The 23129-nt window shown below is 43.7% G+C and overlaps 1 protein-coding gene across 6 annotated transcripts in view; it reads left to right on the forward strand.

Annotated features, from left to right (window-relative positions):
* The window catches only part of PLD5 (phospholipase D family member 5), a 423318-nt gene that overhangs the window by 317645 nt on the left and 82544 nt on the right, over nucleotides 1-23129 (forward strand). The gene's annotated exons all lie outside the window — the stretch shown is intronic.

The following is a 23129-nucleotide window of genomic DNA, read 5'->3' on the forward strand; positions in this document are numbered from 1 at the left end:
GTGGTGTTAGAAGACCTGTGAGCAATTTCTTGCCAGCCCAGAATGTTCTAGTTGCAGAGCCCTTGTACCCAGGGCTAGGAAAGACACAGATAAACTCAGGAAGGCCTGAGATTGCCCTGCACAGGGTGTGTGTGAATTGAGTCCTGCAGGCTACAGGGGCCACTGAGGATCGTGATTGAGGCCAGGACCAGGCAGGACTGGAACAGACCTTGACAAAGGGCATGGGTGGAGGGGTGACAAGAGTGGGGAGACAGGGAGCCTATGGGCAAAATTAAAGAGAGGAGTGACAGGATTGGGTAATGATGGTGGGAAGGCAGATTGTGTCAACTTGATGCCCAGTTGTTTCTTCAAACAGTCTAGATGTTGCTGTGAAGGTTGTTTTGAGGTGTGATTAACATTTAAATCAGTAGACTTGAGTAAAGTGGATTATTCTTCATACTAAGAGTGGGCCTCACCCAACCAGTTGCAGCTCTCAAGAGCAAAGACTGAAGTTTCCAGAAGAAATTTGGTCCCAAGACTGCAACACAGACACCCTGCCTGAGTCCCTACCCTGCTAGCTTGCCTTGTGGATTTCAGACGTGTGAGCTCCTACAATCGCAAGCCAAGCCAATTCCTTAAAATTCTCTCTATGTATCTCTATCTCTCTATCTCTGTCTCTATCTCTATCTCTGTCTCTGTCTCTATCTCTATCAATCTCTATCTCTATCTCTATCTCTATCTCTATCTATCTCTGTCTATCTCTGTCTCTCTATCTCTATCTACCTATCTATGTACATATAGATGTAAGATCTCCTGTTGGTTATATATATATATCTCCTGTCAGTTCTGTTTCTCTGGAACCCTCTGACTGGTACACACAGGGACTATGGGAGCTTCACTCTGACTGGTACACACAGGGACTATGGGAGCTACAAGGAAATGGAATGGACAGACCTGGCAAAACGCTGCATCATAATGACTGATGGGCCATAAGGAATGAGCCAGAAGGAACAGTGGGCTTATTTCCAGCCCCTGGAAGTGGGCCCACTAGAGAAGGACCAAACTGTCAACAGAAATGGGGAATGTCAGGAGAAAGGGGCAGTTTTCACGTCCACTGGACATTTGGACAAACAGAAAAGGGATTGGCTGGTATCCGTTGCTTTTTGTCTAATATCTGGAGCACCTGAATAATGATGGTTCTTTACTGCCCCCAAACTACTGGTTTCATCTGTAGCTGCTAGTTCCTGACAGTGACCGCTTGGTGAGATATTGAGCAGAGTCCCGCTCCCTCTGCTCACCAGGCCGGGTCACTCTTGGCAAGCCTCCATCAGGCTGAGGTTGTGCCTGACATTAGCAATGAGAAAGAGAACTAAGGTTTAACACACCTTTGGTTCTGGCACCTGTCCCCTTTTCTTTCAGTCGAAAGGACAGAGGGAAGAGGCAGAGTTTGAACACCCAGGGGGTGAACCAGTGGGCAAGAGGAGGCCTCTGTCCCGTGGCGCATCTTGCCAACCCCAGTCAGTGCTGGCGCTGCGCCTACCTTTTCCCCAGAATTTATGAGTTTCTACAGACGTGCTTAGCTCCTAGTGGAACACTGGTAATGCCGGTAACCAGATGTCAGAAGCGAAATAAAAACGAACCAAAGCAAAAGGAAACTCAACCAGAAAAGCAACAGAGAATAATTAATATTCCTTGGGCAACACGCAGTGAAGGCAAACAAAGGATTAATTCCCGTGGTGTTGATTTAGAAGATTATCTGGGCTGCTCAGAAAGGTCAGGTTTGGGTGCAGATGCATTCTAAAGTAAATGGGGCGGGGTGGGGGGTAGGCAGGTTCCTTACAGAGGAAACAGATTAGCAGGCCACACCTTCGTTAACAAAGTCACGATTATTTTCTACAATATTTACAGGAACAATTCGGCAGACGGTATTGTTCAAAAGAGGCGTAAGTAGGAAATCTCTTTCCTAGTCTCCCTTGGGAGGCGTTCTTACAAAGCCAGTTTATTGTCTCTTATAAAAATAGTCTCAATTTGTGCAATTAGGTGAAGAAATTAGAGCATCACTTTACCCTGTCCTGTCTGCCTTTGCTAAGATGGGGCTTAGTAAGTCCTTCCAAGTGGAAATTCTTTATTTCCAAACATTTCCCTCACATGTCCCTCCGGCTCCTACTCCCTGAATCAATATGTTCTGAATGGCATGATAATCTGAGATCTCTATCATGGCTTCTTATGTGATGTGTCTCAGGTCTTTATCCTGGCCACTTTTTATCTATATATAATCCCATTTGGCTAACGTCCCTCTTAGAATATGATGGCCGGGGTGCCTGGGTGGCTCAGTTGGTTAAGCATCTGACTCTTGATTTCAGCTGGGGTCGTGATCTCACAGTTGTGAGATGAAGCCCCGCATCAGGCTCTGCACTGACAGCACAGAGCCTGCTTGGGATTCTCTCCCTCCCTCTCTGCCCTTCCTCCACTCACCCTCTCAAAATAAATAAACATTTATAAAAATAAATAAATAAAATAGGATGGCCAGAATTCAGTATAGTACTTCAAAAGTAGCCTCCCCGGGGGCGCCTGGGTGGCTCAGTCGGTTAAGTGTCCGACTTCGGCTCAGGTCATGATCTCGCGGTCCGTGAGTTTGAGCCCCGCGTCGGGCTCTGTGCTGACAGCTCAGAGCCTGGAGCCTGTTTCAGATTCTGTGTCTCCCTCTCTCTCTGACCCTCCCCTGTTCATGCTCTGTCTCTCCCTGTCTCAAAAATAAATAAAACGTTAAAAAAAAAAAGTAGCCTCCCCATGTGGACTTTGGCTTATCGCTGTAGGAGCACTTTTCTTCTGCAAGGAGGCTAAATCTAGATTCACTGTTTGTAGGCCTTGTTATTTTTTGTTGGTTGTTATAAGTTCCTTGCTCAGCACTATAGCGTAGGGGTTGGAGTCAGATAGGATTGACATCAAATTTGCTTTCTACCTTTTACAATTATATGATGCTGGTCAGTTTTTTTTATTGTTTTTTTGTTTTTTCCCCTGAGCTTTGATTTCTGTATCTCTACAATTAGAGTAATACTACCAACCTCATACAGTTGCTAGGAATGGAATGAGATATTCTAACACACCCAACACTGAACCTGCAGCAAGTTACTGCTCAATACATGGCAGCCTTGGAGCTGATGACAAAGAAACCTTTTTCCTTCCTTGATAAGTTACCTAGGTCAAGGTCAAGAGAAAGCCAGAGGCGCTAGTGTTTATTTATGATCTTTGGCAAAGATTTCATAAATCTCCAAAGCATGTGGCCTCCTTAACAGCACAGAGACGTGGGCAATGACACCCCAGGGGCATGGATGAGGGGCTTTTTATTCTATATCCTGTGCTGCCCAACGTTATCACCAGCAGTAAAATGCATAGAAGGCAACCGGCCAGATTTACGCTTAACAAATCTGGGAGACAGAACTAAAACCTTGGTTTTCAGACACGGACTTAAAGAGATTTTAGCTAGTTAATCAGATCAGTGCTCATAATGAGAGGAAATTGAACAGGGGTGTGAAGATAAATGAAGGCCACCCAAGTGAAAATATGCAGAAGCTATTTATTGAGAGTGTGCTACAGCTGGGGAGTCAGCCACTACCACAGGGCTCCGGCAGGGACTTAAAGGCAGGCAGAGGGGAGGCTTTGTGGCAGGAAGAGGAAAGGCTTCAGGTGCATGCCGCTGGAGGGAGTGATAGCAGGGCGGAGTAGAAGGGGGTTTATCGTGCGATTGGTTGGTTAGGGAGACATATGTGGCTTCCTCCGGTTTGATCCTAATTTGAGAGCAGGAAACGTGAGGACGATTGGAGAATTTTTAATCAAGTCCTGGTCATTTTGGAGCCAATTGCTACAGGCGTTATTGTTTGGTTTTCTGGGCTGGTTACTGCAGGTTGTGAGTCAGAGATCTGTTTTTTATATATATGGTTTGACCAATGTCCGTTTGTGTGTTCAGTCTCTGAGGGCTAAACAAAGCCCTCCTGTTAATTCCCCCTTTTCACCATCTGCCTCCCCACAGATGGTTTTTAGAATCCCAGATAGGTGTCGGGGGGAGCCTGTTCCAAGGACTGGAAGAGGGTCCCCTGACTGTGGGTTAATGCATGAAATCCCGGCACCTCTTCAGTGCCTGGCACATACTAGATGCTTAAAATTGTTTTATCCAATGAACGCATGAATTACCAAACGAGAGCATGTTCAGTAACCACGTGAGGCTTAAAGCCACTTCGCAGGAGAATTAGGAATCGAAGACGGAATTCCAGAGGAAAGGGCTTACGTCTGTGTGAGCAAGAAGCTTCTAACACTGGAGCCTTCCAGCGATGGACAGGCCAACCCCATGCGAGAGTGAGCTCCCTGTTGTGGGCAGGGGCTACATGGTCACCTCCCTGGGATTCGGTGGAGGGAATGTTGGGGACTGAAGATGGTGCGGCGTTACGGGACCATGTGTTGAAGGGCATCTGGTTTCTTCATCACAGCTGACACGGGAGCTCAGTGAGTGTGAGCTAATATCATCATCGTTATCCTCAGCACTTCACACACGGTACCTCTGCATCCCCATCTGACTTCCGGTCCACAGTGCAGATGTGTGCCCCCCAGAGCCTGGCCTCACACTCACTCTGAATGTTGGGCCTGATGACAGAGCAGTGTCCTTCCCCAAAAGCTGGTGACGCCAGTTGGGGAACATTTCTGACGTTGCCCTCGTGATGGTGAAATACACTATTCTGAAAATAAGTTATGGTATGCATAAAAATACCACTTTAAACCACGGAGTTTTGTTTTGTTTTTAATACTGAGGTAAATATCTTCACTAGAAAAGCTTGTGGAATACGTACATACAAATTTTGTTTCCTTTAACAAAAGTTTATTAAAAACGTTTCACTGGATTCCTTTGAGGGCTTAGTCAGACCTAGGAAATGCATTGATTTTAACAACTCTATTTAAAAAGACTCATTTAGGTGAATTTTATTTTCCCACTTTTTTTTTTTTTTTACTTCATGGCTTTCATATTTTAATTGGAAAAAATTGGAATGTATTATCTTGATACAATGATTTTTGAGAATACTACTCACACCCATAAATCATTCCACATACTTCAACTATTACAGCTCAAGCATCTTTTATTATAATTAGCTGTCACTTCAGTCCTTTTTTGTTGAATTCACCAAAATATAACTGTCATAGTCTTAAAAACCTTTTCTGAAGCTTAATTCCCCCTAGAAACTGTGCGTGGAAAATTAGCTCCATTGTCTTGCAGCCTTTATACCTTGGCCTTCTTACTCCCCACCCACCAACTGCTAAACTATGTTGTTATAGTCAGAGTAAAATGTACCATATTTGACCTTAAAAACAGCCTAAAAATACTCTTCTACTTATTTTTTTTTTAACATTTATTTATTGTTGAGAGACAGAAAGAGACACAGCATGAGCAGGGGAGGGACAGAGAGAGAGGGAGACCCAGAATCTGAAGCAGGCTCCAGGCTCCAAGGTGTCAGTGCAGAGCCTGATGTGGGGCTTGAACCCACGAACTGTGAGATCATGACCTGAGCCGAAGTCGGACGCTTAACTGACTGAGACATCCGGGCGCCCCAATACTCTTCCACTTCTGAATTATTTGCCTGTGCTGCTGGATATGTTTATTCTCGAAATGGTGGTTCTGAATGTCATTCTCAGAGGCCTGTGGGAGAAACCATGCTTCATAGTAACACAAGATTAAGGTAAACCAAACACAAAGACACAAATGTTCATCGGTTCCTAGTTTTCAGTAAGAGCTTCAGACTTCTTAAAAATTTCCCACAAACATTGATTTCTTTGCTCCTCACAGCTGCCCTGTGAGATACACAGGACTGCTTTAGAAATTTCATTTACAGATCAGGAAACTACCTCCAAGAGGCTAACTGAAAACATGTCCCGGAATTATTCCATCAGTTAGCATCAGAGTTACGGCAACCCAAACCTTCCGGTTTATGTAACACTCCTTTGCCTGTGCTACACTCTTTTTCTTACTCCATAATTGTCTGAGTCAGTGATCCAAACACATAGCAACATCCCACATTTACAGTAATATCCCAAAGATCTAGAAACTCAATATCTGAGAGCCTGCTCTAACTGGAATAAACTAAGAACCAAAGAATATACAAAAAGACCGCACCCAGCCTTTTCCTTACTAGAACACCCTGTAGGACTTATAACAGATCTGTTTTTTCTTAGGTTCACCACAGGTTTAATGAATACCCAAATTGTGGCCAATAAGAAGTCACAAATCAGAGGGGCGCTTGGGTGGCTTAGTCGGTTAAGCGTCCGACTTCGGCTCAGGTCATGATCTCAGGTCGAGAGACACGTCGGGCTCCGTGCTGCCAGTTCAGAGCACAGAGCCTGCTTCTGATTCTGTGTGTGTATGTGTGTGTCTCTCTCTGTGCTCCCCTGCTCATGGTCTGTCTCTCTCTGTCTCTCAAAAATAAATAAGCATTAGCTTTGGGATGCAGCGAAGGCAGTCCTGAGAGGAAAAATAAATAAGCATTAAAAAAAATTTTTTTTAATAATAAAAAAAAGAAGTCACAAATCAGAGAAGAACAGTGACAGCTCAGACAAGTGACAGCTGTCCACAGGGCAGGAAGAAACACTGACCATTAAAAGCGACACATAGATTTGAAATTCCAGTACTCACGAAAGGGAAAACTCTTGTCTACTCACTGCTTCCTATTCAAAACGCAAGAAGCATGCTTAAACTTCTTAGCAGGGGCACCTGGGTGGCTCAGTTGGTTAAGCATCTGTCTTTGGCTCATGTCATGATCTCACAGTTTGTGAGTTTGAGACCCACATCCAGCTCTCTGCTGTCAGCACAGAGCCTGCTTCAGATCCTCTGTCCCCCTCTCTCTCTGCCTCTCTCCTGCTCGTGTTCACTCTCTCTCTCTCTCTCTCTCTCTCAAAAATAAATAAATATTAAAAAAAATTACAAAACCTTTTTAGAGAGCAGTCCATCAGAGTAGCTAAAGTCTTCGTCCCTGGAGCTGTCAGCCCCAGGCCATTTGGATCTCTAAAGCAGACCTGTCCAATAGAGATATACTGCAAGCCACTAATGAGAGCCACATATGTAATTTAAAATTTTCTACAAGCCACAGAAAAATGTAAACGAAGAAAGTCCAATTGATGTTAATCGATGTCATATAATCTCAAATATCCTAAATATGGTTATTTCAACAAGTCATTAATATAAAGCATTTAATAATGAGATATTTTACCTTTTTCGGCATGACAGTGCCATCTCAGGTCACCGAAGCCAAATGTCAAATGCGGTTATGAAAACCACATGTGACTACTGGCAATCTTGATGGCACAGGTCTCAAGCATCCCTTTCTCTTTAATTAGGAAGCCGACTCTGTTTTTTCTAAGTTAATCACAAGCGAGAAGAGCTAAGGTATTTCCTCTGAAGAGCTGGTTTTGTATCAGGCAAACAAACCCACTTCAGTCGGAAGGCTGCTCCTGTGACACTGTAGCGTCCTCGAAAGTCAGATGGCGGAGGACGCCCCAGGCGCGTCAGGACTTTGAAGTTGCAAAAGCCTTTCACGCCATCAACACATGGCCCTGATGAGAACTGCTCATTCTGACTTTCACATTTATGGATTATGCTCTGCCTTCTTATAAAAGTGATTTTGATGTTGTTCTCAGAAGGCAAATGTTTATAATCTTTATCTGCCAAGAGCTGTCAGCAGACAACATCTACAAGTTGCTTTGCCTGCTGCACACTGGTGTCATTTGCCCACTACATCGTTTCCGTTCATTCACTCAGCAGAGATTTCTGTAGGGTCTCCTTTGTGCTAGACTGTCCCGAATGTTCTGGAGGTACAGAGATGCGGGAGCAGGGTCCCTTCCCTTAAGGAGCTCGCATACACGAAGAAGAAAAACAAGTGAGCGCATATTTACAATACAGCTTGATATGTGTGTGATCATCTCAGATTGGGGGAGGGGCCAGGAACGGTGAGCTGGCCCCGAAGGGTACATGGAGGGGAGCCACATAAAGAAAGAGGAGAGAGTTTTTCCTTTGCGTGGAGGCGGGAGCAGGCAGGCCTGGTTCATAGAAGAGGCGGTCGCCCACCTGGCTGTTACAATGATGCCTTGAGTGGAGAGGGGAGAGGGGGGGTCTTGGGGCCTCGGGTGTCGTGCAGAGAAGTGTGGACTCGGTCTAAAGTTTTTTGAGAAAGCTTCAGGAAGTGGACAGGAAGCATGGAGACCGGAGGAAAGGGCACCCCTGTGGCGGATGCTGCGGATGTGGGGCAGGGAGGGCCCCGGGGAAAGTGCAGTCCTGAACCAAGTCCCTGGCAATAAGGAGAAGCCAGAGGGGCCCCAGGCTGGCTCGCCACCAGTCTCCACTGTGGACTCTTGTTGTCACGGTCCCCTGAAAGAAGGCTGAGGTTGGGTCAGGGACTCCTGAGTCAGATCCGCGCATGTGTTCTGTAAACAAAGAAAGCCTGTCACATTATGTGCACACAAGTGAGTATGGGTGCACACATACACAGAAAGGGCCACGCAGCAAACTGTTCACAGCGATGGCTCTGGAGAGAGAGCAGAAACAGAGGAAGAAGGGCCTTTGCTTACTCTCTGGAGACATCCACACTGCTTCAAACTATTCCTTTGTAAGTGTTTAGTAAATATCTATATTTAAATTGAGTGATATTTTAATACACTTCTTTTAAAAAAAAAATTTTTTTAGTATTTATTTTGAGAGAGAGAGAGAGACAGAGCATGAGCAGGGGAGGCACAGAGAAGAGAGGAAGGCCCAGAATCCTAAACAGACTCCAGGATCTGAGCTGTGAGTACAGAGACCTATGTGGGGCTTGAACTCACAAGCCGTGAGATCATGACCTGAGCCGAAGTCAGATGCTCAACTGACTGACCTACCCAGGCGTCCCTAAATTGAGTGATACTTTAAAATATATTTAATTTTAATTCAATATAGTAATTGCATATGATACAATAAGCACTTACTTTGTGTGTGTACGTAGTGTGTATATGTATGTATATATGTGTGTGCACGTATGTAGAGAGAGGATATAGATTATAGTTCTATCATGGTGTGACGCATGGCACGTAGAACTATAATTACCCTGGCCCTGCGCCTAGGGTCCATCATTAAAGCCCTTTGTTGCTTCCAGTTATAAGATGAATAAGTTCTGGGGCTCTAACGTGGGGACTATAATTAGCAATAGTGTATTGTACACTTGAAAGTTGCTAAGAGAATGGAACTTAGCAACAACAAAAGGTAAGTGTGTGAGGTGATGGATGTGTTAATTAACCTTATTATTGTAATCGTTTCACAAGATATGCAGATATCAAACCATCCTGTTGCACTCCTTAAGCTTACACAGTGTTACAGGTCAATTGTATTTCGGTAAATCTAGAACAAAGCTATCCGATGTCCCAAGCTCCTGAATGGTAAGTGCCCCTGCAGTGCTGGTCTGGCCTGTCCCTGCACATGCGGTGAGACTGTCCACCTACCCAGCCTCTGTAAACCACTAACGATGGGTAAGGATGACAGTCAGGAGTATCTTTGATGGCTCTGACCATGTATAAACACAGACACAGTTGAGGCACCTGGGGGGCTCAGTCCATTAAGCATCTGACTCTCGGTTTTAGCTCAGCTCATGAGCTCACAGTTCGTGAGATCAGGCCCCACGTCGGGCTCTGTGCTGATAGCGAGGAACTTGCTTGGGATTCTCTCTCTCTCTCCCTCTATCTCTACCCCTCCCCAGCTGTCTTTCTCTCTGTCTCTCAAAATAAATAAATAAACTTAAAAATAGTTTTTTTAAAAAAGCACAGACACAATTTTTTTTCAGATTTGTTCACTAGTGAAATTTCAAAGATTGGGTTTGTCTCCTAGCTCTTAATTTTTTTTTTAATGCACAGGACAAATTAATGTGAATTCACTCACTTCCGTTTAGGTAACAATTTTGCCTGTGCCAACTGTAGCCTCAAAACAAACAGGTAACAATAACAAAACTAGCTCAGACAGCTTGAATAGTCTTTAATATTATGAATAGTGTATTTTATAATTATAATTCTGTAATATTGCCTATAATTATAATTCTATATTATCCTCTGCCTCAATGCCCCTCTAGTTCTCACTTAACTCATCGCCTTCACATAACACAAATTCCCGTTCACCCTCCTCTCTCTTGGCCCCTGGACTCATTCCCTTGGGTCTCAACCCATTTTTGAGTCACATGTGTTAACTCTGGCCTTTGAATTCTTATTTATCCATTTCTGAACTTAGACTCTGAGCAAAGCATAGGATTCATAACAAGATGATCAGGCTTTTTCCCTTTATTTCATATTCAGTGATCTTCTCAGGAGGCGCTTTTCTTGGGGAGGAAGAAGGCAGATTTCTTGTGAGTCTGGGTAGAGGTCCCCAGACAGAGGCCTCGTGAAACGCAGAGGCACACTGTGCATGGAAGGGGCCAGGAAGCTAGTTCTGGCTGCCTCTTCAGCTTTGAAATGCCTGCCAGACAATCTGAGAGATTGCATCTAAAACAGATGGAAAACACCATATTTAAGGCAGCCGTAATGTTTTTATTTTCAAGTTATTTTTAGTTGGCATTGTCAGTTTCTTGGCATTTACACCCAGAACCAAGAATAAAGAGACAGAAGTTGCTGAAGAGAAGACATGCCTCAGCCGCTGAAACATAAGCAGCACAGGAGAAGAGGCTAAGAAAGTGGTGAGAAGGGCTTTGGGACGTTTTCCGAGAGAAAGCAGTTCATTTTGTGGATCTCTACTTTCTTTGCCTTCTTCTACCAGAAATCCCACAGAGAACTCCCAGAACTGGTGAAGGGAAAGACGGTGTAACTCCTGACATCGAACTCAGGCAGGTTCCTCACCAGTGACCAGCTGGGAGGCTCACTCCTGCCTGAGCCGAATGTATCGATGAATGTCTCTTTTTCTTAGAAAGTCTTCCTAAATTTGGCCCCCTTCCCAAACCTGCCATCCATCATTCCACATTCTAGAACAAACATTCTAATAGGCCCTCGGAAAACTTCGGTAGACGTTGAAAACCTCATGATTACTGGGTACCCATTCCGTCAGAGAACAGAAATGTGAGAACCCTGACCCTTGGGCTCAGGCATTGCCAGGGGGTCTGGGACACGAGGCAGGCCCCCTCTGTGGGTGCCATATCTAGATTGCCCGTGGAGGACGGTGGGCTTGTGTCCTTAAGGCCAGAACTCACTGAAGATGTTCAAAAGATTTATTTTGTCTTTGTTTTTTTTCTAAGTACTTCCACAGCTTGTTTGTGTCTCAGAAGATAAAATGCAGATGAAGTGCTTTTACAGCAAATACCCTGACAATGAAGACTTTTGAAGGATAACCAGCCCTGTTGGTTGTCTGTGCTTAGTGTATGAAACAGTTTCTTACACATTAATTTATCTCATCCTCCCACTGCTGGGGAAGGAGACAGGGGCCTGTGTTACTGTCCTGGGGTCCTAGGTGTGGGACTGAGGTCCAGAAACTCTAAGTGATCAGCCCATGGACACGGTTCTGGGAAGTGTGTACCTGGAGGCTGGTGTTCTGCTCTCCTGTGTTTCTTCCAAAAGGACCCTGGTGTTCCTCCCCCAGGCGACACCTTGATGAATGGCCATGGAAAAATGATTTATTGTTCCAATTATCTAACATTGTCTACAGTGAATGAACAATGAAGTAAATGCTTCCTTTGGTGCCAATCACAGAAGCAGGAGATATGTAGTGGCCCCAGCTGCAGGGTGCCATCCACAAGGTGGGCGTCTCTGTGGGGAGAGTGTCCTCCTTCATGGAATTTTTTCTCACTCGCCAGCAGTGAGGGACTCAGACAAAAGAGCTTCTCAAATTTTCAGACGCTTCCAGAGCAATGTGATATTCTATGAGACCTTCCCAAACGGAGAAGAAGAGTGAACAATTATTTCTGCTTTTCTCTCCATTACCTTAATTGATTCATTCACTCACTCATTTTATCTAGACCATCCCAGACACTGGAGATGAAAATAGACCAAGGAAAAATAATAGCCTTGCCTTCAGCGAGCTTACAGTCTGATGGGAGAGTCAGTCTACAGACCAAGTAAGCCGAGGAATAAAATCATTGTGGTGATGGATGCCAAGTACAACAATGGGGGAGTTGTGACAGATGATAATGGGAAGAAGGTATCGGGGGACAGAGAATTCCCAGAAAAATCAGTGACTGGCAGAAAGCCTGGAGAACTTTCTAGCTTGGCTTTTGGAAGACCGTGGACTAGAGCTGGCGAGACAGGTGGGGACTCGGGCACTCCCTCTTCTGGATTCTTTTACGTCTAGAGATTCTGTGGTCTGTATCATCCCTGCTTTCAGTGTGAGGACTTCGGCATCTTCAATACTTCAGGCAACCCACTGAACTGCCTGCATTCCTAAGCCTAGTGTTTTGCTGCCCTCAGCCTCCCTCCCTTACCTGAAACACCTTTGCCGTGCATCCCACCAACATAGTTATCTGCAGCGGGTGCTCAGTGCTCGGTCCTGGGACTCCTCATCCCACACTGGCGTCTTCCTGCTTCCGGCTTCCCCCTGTTGCCATTAATACTGAACTCCACCGCAGACTCACATCCCTGAGTTAATCATACCCCCTTCCTCAGACACCCCCAGCCACTCTCCTCAGCCTGACAGTCAAAGCTCTCCTCAAGTTTCACCCCTGCCCCTCTCCTAACGGCACCTCCCGTGAGCCCACGCACCAGCCACACAACAGCCACACCACGTGACTATTCCCTGGGCAAGAGTCATGTTTCTCTTCTCTGTGTCTCTGCACATGCTCTTTCGTCTGCATGGAATGCTTTTCCCTCTCATGCTGCCTGGGGGCATTTCTACCTAGCATGTGCTCAGAGATGTAATGAGATATATACAGAGGTATAGGAGCTATATAAAGAGGTGAGATATATGCAGAGGTGTATTTATAGTGGCTAAAAAGGAAAGAAAAGGTATTGACCTACGAATGTGACAATAGAACACGGTAAAATAACTTAGCTCCATGCACTTAATGAAACACCATGAAGGTGTTAAATATTATGTCCTCAAGAAATATTTAAAAAAAAACCCACCAACTTTCAAAATGCTATATGCAGAAGGACATATATAGCATGTACATATGTATATAATGTGTGTACATATATATGGTATATTAAAGGTGTATATATCAGTTATGAGCATGTTCAGCAGCAAATGACAACAAAAACTCTCACTGGCTTAAGTAGATGTGAGCTTGGTGGTTTTAGACAACAAAATGTGTACGTGTAAACAGTTCCGGGCAGACATGGTACCTCAGTGATACCATCAAGGACCTGATTCTGTCTTTCTGCCTTTATTCTCGTGTTTGTGGCATCATGGTCAAAGGCAGCTGAAACCGGTCATCCTCTCATCTGCACTCTGGAAAGCTATTCGCAGGGAAGACAGTGGTTCAAAGGCAGAGGACAGAGGAGTTTCTCTTACCAAGAGTTCAAGTCTTTATTTGGGGAGGGGGATCTTCCCAGGCCCTTCTCTTGCATCCCCTTGGCTCCATGTGGCCATGCCCAGCTGGGGAGAAGAGGTTGTGGCTGGTTGCTGTGTCAACCATCTGACAGGTTGGACAGTGGATATGTACGGGGGAGTCACTTAAACATTGGTTTTATTTTCTTTGGATACTGGAATACATGTTACTTTGACTTCAGTGAAAAATTAAACATTTTAATAAGAAACTTTAGGGGCACCTGGGTGGCTCAGTCGTTAAGCGCCCGACTTCGGCTCAGGTCGTGATCTCATGGTCTGTGAGTTCGAGCCCCGCGTTGGGCTCTGTGCTGACCGCTCAGAGCCTGGAGCCTGTTTCCGATTCTGTGTCTCCCTCTCTCTCTGCCCCTCCCCCGTTCATGCTCTGTCTCTCTCTGTCCCAAAAATAAATAAAAAACATTGAAAAAAAATTTTTTTTTTAAATATTTCAGTTTCCATCACAGCATAACTGCCAAGAAACTGACCCTATCGTTTCTTCTTCCACACTCTGGGTTGTGATGTGGGTAATGAATTGTAATTGTCGCCAAGCACCTGTTTATGGGTAATCACTCTCAGTTATGCTGACAGATGCCAGCTCCATAATCATCATCAAGAAGCCACAGGGGTCTAGGGTCTCTTGGAATACTGTCAACACCCCAAGCTGTGAGGCTTTTCCATTCTTTCCAAAGAAAAAACAAGTAGAAGAATCTCAAGTTAAACTTAAAATGCCATCCTTAAAAATCAAAAAGCAGAGAGGCATATTCTTTTAATCTTGTTTCAATGATCTAGCCAGTGTAGCTTAGCAAAATGGAAAGACACCCATTAAAGTTGCCGTTGGGGGCATCAAGAGACCATTAAGGGCATCACGAGAATGATTTCGACAAAGTTTGTCTTCTGTAATATCTCTGTGCTCCAGGCAAGGCTCACACAGCTGTCTTATCTGAAAATAAATCAGAATCTTGTTTATGGCCATCTAGAAAATAGCTGTAGTTATTTTTTGCCCTCCTACCCCCAAATCAAAACTATGAAAAGAACATACAGTACTCACAGTTTGTTTTGTTAATATTCCTGGTTGTAATTTTCCTAAATAATACATGTATCTATTTATTATTCGCTGTTAGAAGTTTACAATCTGATAGATTGATAACTGCTTTCACCCAGCTTCTTTCTCCCTGTCTATAGTTCCTCATTTCTCAGAAGCTCTTGGCCCGTGGTGGGTTTCCATTGCATTTGGCAAATGAAGTATCATTCATTATGGTAGCAAAGTGGGGCTGGGCCAGCCGGTTAGGACACAGCCTCGTGCATTGCAGGAGCACACTGATGGATGTGTGTGTTCCCGGGTGGATTCCAAATGACAGAACATAGGCAGCCAGCTGTCTCAGTAAGCCACCATTGCTCAGGTCTTCAATCATTGCTTTGTGCAGCATGATGCTGAGTAAGGCGGTCAAGCACTTTGCTTAAGAAGCCTGCTGTAGCTGGAGAGAAAACATGGGAATGGGGGGGGGGGGGTGGCTGGGCTTGGTAGGGAAGTTCTGCGGTCCACTGAGGCTCTGACTGTTGGATCACATCTTTCATCTCAAGAATCCGTTTTTCCAATCCCATGTGAAAAATAGCCAAGTACTTTCATGCCTCATGCCCTTCCCATGCACAGGTCTTCTTCTTTTCTGACACTTGCTTTTTTTCTAAAAATGCAGTGGGATTTGAGTTCCAGCAGGGGAGAAGGAACTTACTCAAGTTTTACTCAAGTTTTAAAAATCCTTTGAATCGTAACTTCTCAGAGTCAGAAAATAGCAGAGCGGTGGTTTCCAAACTGTACTGTGGTTCCCCTGGAACACTGCAGCAAATTCACAGAGGTGCTGGAGGGTATTTTAAATTTCAAGGAAACCACAGAAAAATCTGTTGGTATGGTCACCACATAAGTTACTGTCTCAAATTAGTTCGTAACTTCAACATTCTTTGGGAATCTCGGTTTCTGTGATTGCTGTGATAAAAAGCACGTACTAGGCAAAAACCTCTGTTTTAACAGGAAATTTAACAGGGTCTAATCTGATTCCAAGTTTTGAGAAGTTATGTCGAACAGGTGCACACATCCCATTAATAAGTAATTTTGGTTATTTGGAAGGGAAAAAATAGTGTTTCTTGTAATTTCTGTGTATATTAAAAAAATTTTTTTGTATTATGTTTTTTGTTTTTGTTTTTGTTTTTGTTTTTTTTTTGAGATACAGAGAGCGAGCACGTGAGGGGCAGAGAGAGGGGGACACAGAATCCGAAGCAGGCTCCAGGCTCTGAGCTGTCAGCACAGAGCCCAACACAGGGCTTCAACCTACAGATGGTGAGATCATGACCTGAGCCAAAGTCAGGCACTTAACCGACTGAGCCACCCAGGCTCCCCTTTGTGTACATTTTTTAGAAAACAGCTGGTAAAGGGGGCACCTGGGTGGCTCAGTCTGTTGAGCTTCTGACGCTTGACTTCGGCTCAGGTCATAATCTCAAGGTTTGTGGGTTCGAACCCCGTGTTGCGCTCTGTGCTAATAACAGTGTAGAGCCTGCTTGGGATTCTTTCTCTCTCCCTGTCTCTCTGGAAACAGGGAATATACCGTTTGCAGAGAATTCGAAAGCAAGAAGACTCACAAAAAGTCAGTTTGGTTCGCCTTGTGCCAGTGATTCTAAACCAATTCAGCCATCATTCCTTAACAGGTGGAGGGCTTCGCCTCCTTGTGCACATGTGTGGACGTGCGCGTTCTCTCTCTAAAAATAAACTTAAAAAACTAAAAAGTTAGTAGGTTGTTAGGATATAAATAAAAATTAAGTCACTTGGACCTATTTTCTTAATAAATCAAACTCTAGGTGTTGCTTTTGGCCTAGGGGTCTGTGTAGCAGTTACCAAGGCACTAGGGGTGCTTGATCAGAGCAAGTTTGGGAACCTCTGCCTTAGTTTTCATCTAATCCAATTCATCTAGACACCTATTTGATGACTTTAAAAATATTTAATGAGGAATGGTGTTTTAATAAAATATTTAAACTACAGTACAGCAAAACATACTATAGTTTATAACCAAATGCTCTCATTAGGGGAAATTGCAAATTATGTTAAAAACTGAATGCTTAAGTTAGGGATGGCATGAATGGACATTATATTAAAATTTAACTTTTGCTCTTTATCCTAACCAAATTAAGGTAAAATCAAATAAAACCTCCATCACCCTTTCCCTGCTCTGGTGGCTTTCTATTAGCCCTCAATCGTATTTGAGAATTTGGGAACAAAGACTATCACAGTGTCAAATGACATGTAAGGAAGGGATGGAAGGAGAGGAAGGAATGAGTCCTGGCGATGATGATGTAGATGTGGATGTGGATAGGGGCACCTGGGTGGCTCAGTCGGTTAAGTGTCCGACTTTGGCTCAGGTCATGATCTCACAGTTCGTGGGTTTGAGTCCCACATCAGGCTCTGTGCTGACAGCTCACAGCCTGGAGCCTGCTTGGATTCAGTGTCTCCTCCTCCTCTCTTTGCCCCTCCCATGCTCATACTCTGTCTCTATCTCTCAATAATCATAAATAAGTGTTATTTTTTTAATATATGAAATTTATTGTCAAATTGGTTTCCATACAACACCCAGTGCTCATCCCAAAAGATGCCCTCTTCAATACCCATCACCCACCCTCCTCTCCCTCCCACCCCCCATCAACCCTCAGTTTGTTCTCAGTTTTTAAGAGTCTCTTATGCTTTGGGTCTCTCCCACTCTAACCTCTTTTTTTTTTCCTTCCCCTCCCCCATGGGTTTCTGTTAAGTTTCTCAGGATCCACATAAGAGTGAAAACATATGGTATCTGTCTTTCTCTGTATGGCTTATTTCACTTAGCATCACACTCTCCAGTTCCATCCACGTTGCTACAAAGGGCCATATTTTGTTCTTTCTCATTGCCATGTAGTACTCCATTGTGTATATAAACCACAATTTCTTTATCCATTCATCAGTTGATGGACATTTAGTCTCTTTCCATAATTTGGCTGTTGTTGAGAGTGCTGCTATAAACATTGGGGTACAAGTGCCCCTATGCATCAGTACTCCTGTATCCCTTGGGTAAATTCCTAGCAGTGCTACTGCTGGGTCATAGGGTAGGTCTATTTTTAATTTTTTGAGGAACCTCCACACTGTTTTCCAGAGCAGCTGCACCAGTTGGCATTCCCACCAACAGTGCAAGAGGGTCCCATTTCTCCACATCCTCTCCAGCATCTATAGTCTCCTGATTTGTTCATTTTGGCCACTCTGACTGGCGTGAGGTGATATCTGAGTGTGGTTTTGATTTGTATTTCCCTGATGAGGAGCGACGTTGAGCATCCTTTCATGTGCCTGTTGGCCATCCGGAATAATCATAAATAAATGTTAAAATTTTTTTTTAAAGATGTGGATGTGGATATAGATAGGACAATGTCAGCATATTAAAAATGTCAGCGATTTTACAGAAACACTTAAAACTTATGCACATTTGGAGAATTCCTTTGGGGAACCTCTCTAAGTGTCTCTGGAGTCTTGGGGTACCCACTGCCCAATGTCAAAAGCACAGCTTGCCGAGTTTAACCTATAAGATGCAGCAGCCACGAGTTACATGTCGCTGGCAGAGGTTTCACTAGTTCCCTTGACCACAGGGCTTCCTGACCTCCGGGGAGCAGTTGGGTAAGAGGACAGGCAGACCAGTTACCACTTAAGAAAAGCATCTTACATATTAAATTTGGTCCTGCCTCTATCTTCATTAATATCACGGGGAAAGGGGTGGAAACTCACCAGGTGTTTATGTATTCATGTCAATCCTTGAAGGTAGAAATTATCATCTTGACGTTTGTCACTGAGTAGAGATCAAAGAATTTACCCTAAAGGGCAGATGTTAGGCAAGGCCGATTTAGAAATCTACTTATTTTTTTGAAACTGATCAAAATCATCATTAATTAAACAATCAAAAAATACTTCTGAGCCTTGTGCTTTAGGGAAGCAATTATACCTAAGTTGGAAAATGAGATTGGATAGACTGGGGATGGTCTGGAATGCTAAATTTAGAAATTTAAGGATTATGTTTTTCTATTTTATTAATTTTTAAAGTTTACTTATTTTGAGAGAGTGTGTTGTGTGAGTGATGTGGGGCTCGAAGTCACGAACCATGAGATCAGAGATCATGACCTGAGCTGAAACCAAGAGTTTCAGCTGAAGTTTCATGACCTGAGCTGAAACCCACTGAGCTACCTGGAGCCCCTTTTTAAAATTTTATTTATTTCTTTTTAAAGTTTACCTAAGGTTTATCTCTTAAACAGTGGTGGGCCATTGAAGATTTTTGACCTTGGCTTAAAGAAGTATTTTAGAGAAATGAAATGAAAACAGCGTGGAGGAGGCATTGATGCAGCAGTCAGTAATGTAAAGTCCTTCCATGGAGCTGTTTCAAGATTAGTGTTGGGGGGCACCTGGGTGGCTCAGTCGGTTAAGCGTCCGACTTCGGCTCAGGTCATGATCTCGCAGTCCATGAGTTCAAGCCCCACGTCGGGATCTGTACTGACAGCTCAGAGCCTGAAGCCTGTTTCAGATTCTGTGTCTCCCTCTCTCTCTCTCTGCCCCTCCTCCACTCACACTCTGTCTCTCTGTCTCTGAGAAATGAATACACCTTAAAAAAAAAAGTTTTCAAAAGAAAAAAAAGATTAGTGTTGGGCTTGGGAGTCAGAGGAGATTTTAGCATTCTCTACAGCAGTGCTATCCTAACAGAAATGGAATGGGACATAGACACATTATTTAAAATTTTCTACACATTAAAAAAGCTTTTTAAAAAGGCACAAATAATAAATATTTTATTTAATACAATCCATCGAAAATGTTAGCATTTTAGTATGTAATCAATATGGAAAATTATGGAGATATTTTACTTTTTTTATACTAAATATTCTAAATCCAGTATTTTACCCTTATAAGCACTTCTGAATTCAGACTACATTTTAAGTGTTCAGTAGTTGCATGTGATTTTTAGCTACTGTCATGGACGAAGGCAGCTCCCAGGCCTTGCTCACTCCATGCATGGTCTGCAGACCAGCAGTATCGACATCATTTAGGAGCTTGTTAGAAATGCAGAAATGCCCCATTCCCAACCTGTGGAATTAGAATCTAAATCTTAATAAGGTGCCCCGTGTAATTTGTGTGCATGTTAACGTTTGAGAATCCCTGTCTTCTGGACCAGTGGTTCACCGTGTGATCTTTGGATCAGTACCAGCAGCATCAGCACTACTTGGGAAATTCTTTCTTGAGCTCCAACACAAACCCATTGAATCAGTAGCCTGGCACTGGAAATCTGAGTTCTCACAAGCTCTCCAGATGGTTCTTACACACATACAAGTTTGGGAACCAGTATGCCAGAACATCTTCCTCTGGCAAAGATAGCATTATGGTTTTCCCCATGGGCCTTATAGTTTGAGAGAATTTTTTTTTCTCGTAAATTCCACTTCTTAAGGAACCAAATGGAGTTTCCTGCTGGCATTACTCAGATACGTACACGTTCGTTGATATGAAAGGAAGGCGAATGGAAACCCACTAGGATGTCAGATATGTTATCTCATTAAGTATATATTGCAATATATATATATTAAAATAAGTGTCTAGAACTTGGGTCAGTGTCCTGTAAAAGCTATCATTTGCTGAGCACCTCCCATGTCTTAGGCTGTATATTAGATATTTACACACATTTTCTCTGATCCCCCTTCCAACGCTCTGCAAAGTAGGCATGGATATCTGCCTCTCACAGATGACATGTCCTGGTCTCCCAGGGCCTACATGTGATCAGTGACGGAGCCAGGAACTAGTCAGGCTGGTCTGACACTGAAACCTGTAGGCATACCACCTACCTCCCTGACTTAGCAATACTCTGCTAATTTTAAATAATTTCAACGAAAAGCACCAGCACTTGAGATTGCAGTGAGTCTGCACCAAACACTGAATGTGTGATATCTGAATCACTGAACAGAGCTCACAGGTTAACCAGGAACCATTCTCCCTCTGCACGTGCACGTGCACACTCAGTTCTACCCACTTACATGCACTTCCGGTTAGAAACCACAGTCCAGGGCAGCACAGGCATAGACAGACCCAAAGACAAGGTGACACCACATTCTCTATCCTCACAGCAGAGCAGCATGGGGTATAAGGAACAAAGTGGAACCAGGAGAATAGATAAATCCCTCCACCCTGTTGAGAGGAATGATCACTGGATTGGTTTAGAGTCACTGGCACGAGGTGAACCAAAATGACTTTTTGTGAGTTTTCTTGTTGTTTCCGAATTCTCTGCAGACAGTGCATCCTCTGTTGCCTGATTGTCTCTCCCTGCTCCCTCCCCCATGCTATTCTACTACCTCATAGACAGCAGTGGGGCATTCCTGATGCTTTTCCAGGGTACAGGAAGTTCTGCTGTTCCATAAAAATTTTCAGAAGAGAGGAGAATTCCCCCCTGAGCCTATCACCCCCACACAGCCCTCTTGGAGCATTCTCTGCAAGCGAGTCCTCATATAATGATATCAAATGGTTATGTCAAGGGGTGCCTGGGTGGCTCAATCAGTTAAGCGTCCAACTCTTGATTTCAGGTCAGGTCTTGATCTCACGGTTCGTGGAATGGAGCCTCACGTCAGGCTCTGCACTGACAGTGCAGAGTCTACTTGGGATTCTCTCTTCCTCTATCTCTGCCACTGCCATGGGCTCTCTCTCTCTCTCTCTCTCTCTCTCTCTCTCTCAAAATAAAGAAAATAAACTTAAAAAGGACATGTCAACAATTACATACAACAATTCACACATCTTCTTAAGAGTCCCCGGAATATCTGACGCCCCCTAAGAAGCAGTGTGCATGTTTCCTGGGTAATTTCTGGTTGTTTTATAGCCCTGAAGAGAACTCTAGCAATTAGTCTCAAATTTTCAGTCCCACAGCAAAGTGTCTTTACACTGGAGTAGAATGTGGAAGACTCAAAGCAAGCCACTTCCTGAATGATAAAATGTTTGTGTCCTTTCTACACACGTGGAGAGGTCAGTGGCTTCTTGATGGAGTCAGATTCGGTACGTGTTTTCTAAAGTCAATTATTTTTGTTCTGTTCTACAATAACACAGATTCTGCAGCATGACAGAAGCTTGTAATTCTGGAGAAATTACATTGTGGTCTGAGTGTTAATTAATGCATTCGTAGCTGGCAGCATATGTGAACATCCTCCTCTTTAAGCAGAGAGAATCATTGAAATGACATCTTGCCTTGCTTGAAAACCTGTTTGAAAATAGTCTGGGAAGTTCAGCACCAGAATAGCAATTGGAAAGTATCTAAGAAGAAAAAGATGGCCCTAGAATGAGTTCATGAAGAAAATTTTACAGGTTCATTTCTCTGCAGGACAGAGTGACAGACATCACAGATAAGAGAAACAGCAAGTGCAGTGTTTATTCCCAACCATGATGCTCAGCAACATTGCATTAGGACTTACGTGGTTTGATGAACGTCAAGGGGGTGCGTTCTACTCTGACTTGGGCTGGACATGGCCAATTAGAACATGGGTGAGGCTAGGGTCCCAGTAATATTTACACCAGGATAGAACAGTTGGGGGGTTACAGTGAATATATTTGGCAGATCTGCAATGTGAGCAATCACAGTAGCATTTCAGTCCATAGGAACTGGGTGAAGACCTGCTTCTAGAAGCTGGACAGGTTTTAACCTGGAAGGCTGGTCCAAAGTATTAGTAAGAACCAAGGAGAGCTCAGGAATACACTTTCCTCAACTAACCCTTTTTATCTAGATGTACACCGTGATTGACACCTATTTCAAGAAGTGAGTGCAAGCTCCGCGGTGAAGGGTTTGGTTGTTGAGCCCTGTCCAGGTCCCCATTGTCAGAGCCTGAATCTTCATTTGCACCAGGCTCTCCATGTGGGTACTGTCTTGTCTTCTGGACAGGTCTGGAGACCCCGTGGATGGTCTTTAATAACCCTTTGCCCAGGCACTCCTTGGTGTAGTAGTGGTCAGGGATTAATTGAAATCCATCCATTGGTCTTTCTTTGGAGTCCTCTGTTTTGAGGCCTCGTTTAACAAACTGGAATCTTGAGCCCAGCAGCAGGGGCCCTGGTCCGTTCTTGAAAGAGGAAGATTTATTCACAGATTTTATGGAAAAGTATGAGATTCTCAAGACTTCCCAGTCTGAAGAAGGAATGCTAGTAGGTTGATCTCTAGTTTAAACCATTTGCTTAGAATTGTTTCCTGTGTTTTTGGAGCTACTAATGGTTGAACAAGAAAGGGAACCTTAGTATATCAATCCACTATTTATCTACACTGTTTATCTGGGAATTAAAGCACTCTTAGACATCTGGAATGCTTTTAAATTATTACTTCCATTGTGGGCCTAAATTCATTAGAACTTTTCCCTTCTCTCTTTTCTTTGGCTTTATAGTAAGTAGCAGAGACCCAGAAGTTCACTCTATAAAACTTTATTAATTTGAAATGATTACAGATAAACTCAGTGTGAGTGAGTGAAGTCTCATTTGAAGAAGTGCTGTTTCATTATTTTTGAGTGCACATCAAACCAGCTATAGAGGTAACTTTCAAGCTCATGTTTACCAGCAGGTTACTTTCCTGAGCAGATAAGTTATTTTTAA

Source organism: Felis catus, chromosome F1 (assembly GCF_018350175.1).
Source record: "Felis catus isolate Fca126 chromosome F1, F.catus_Fca126_mat1.0, whole genome shotgun sequence".
NCBI classification, from domain to species: domain Eukaryota; kingdom Metazoa; phylum Chordata; class Mammalia; order Carnivora; family Felidae; genus Felis; species Felis catus.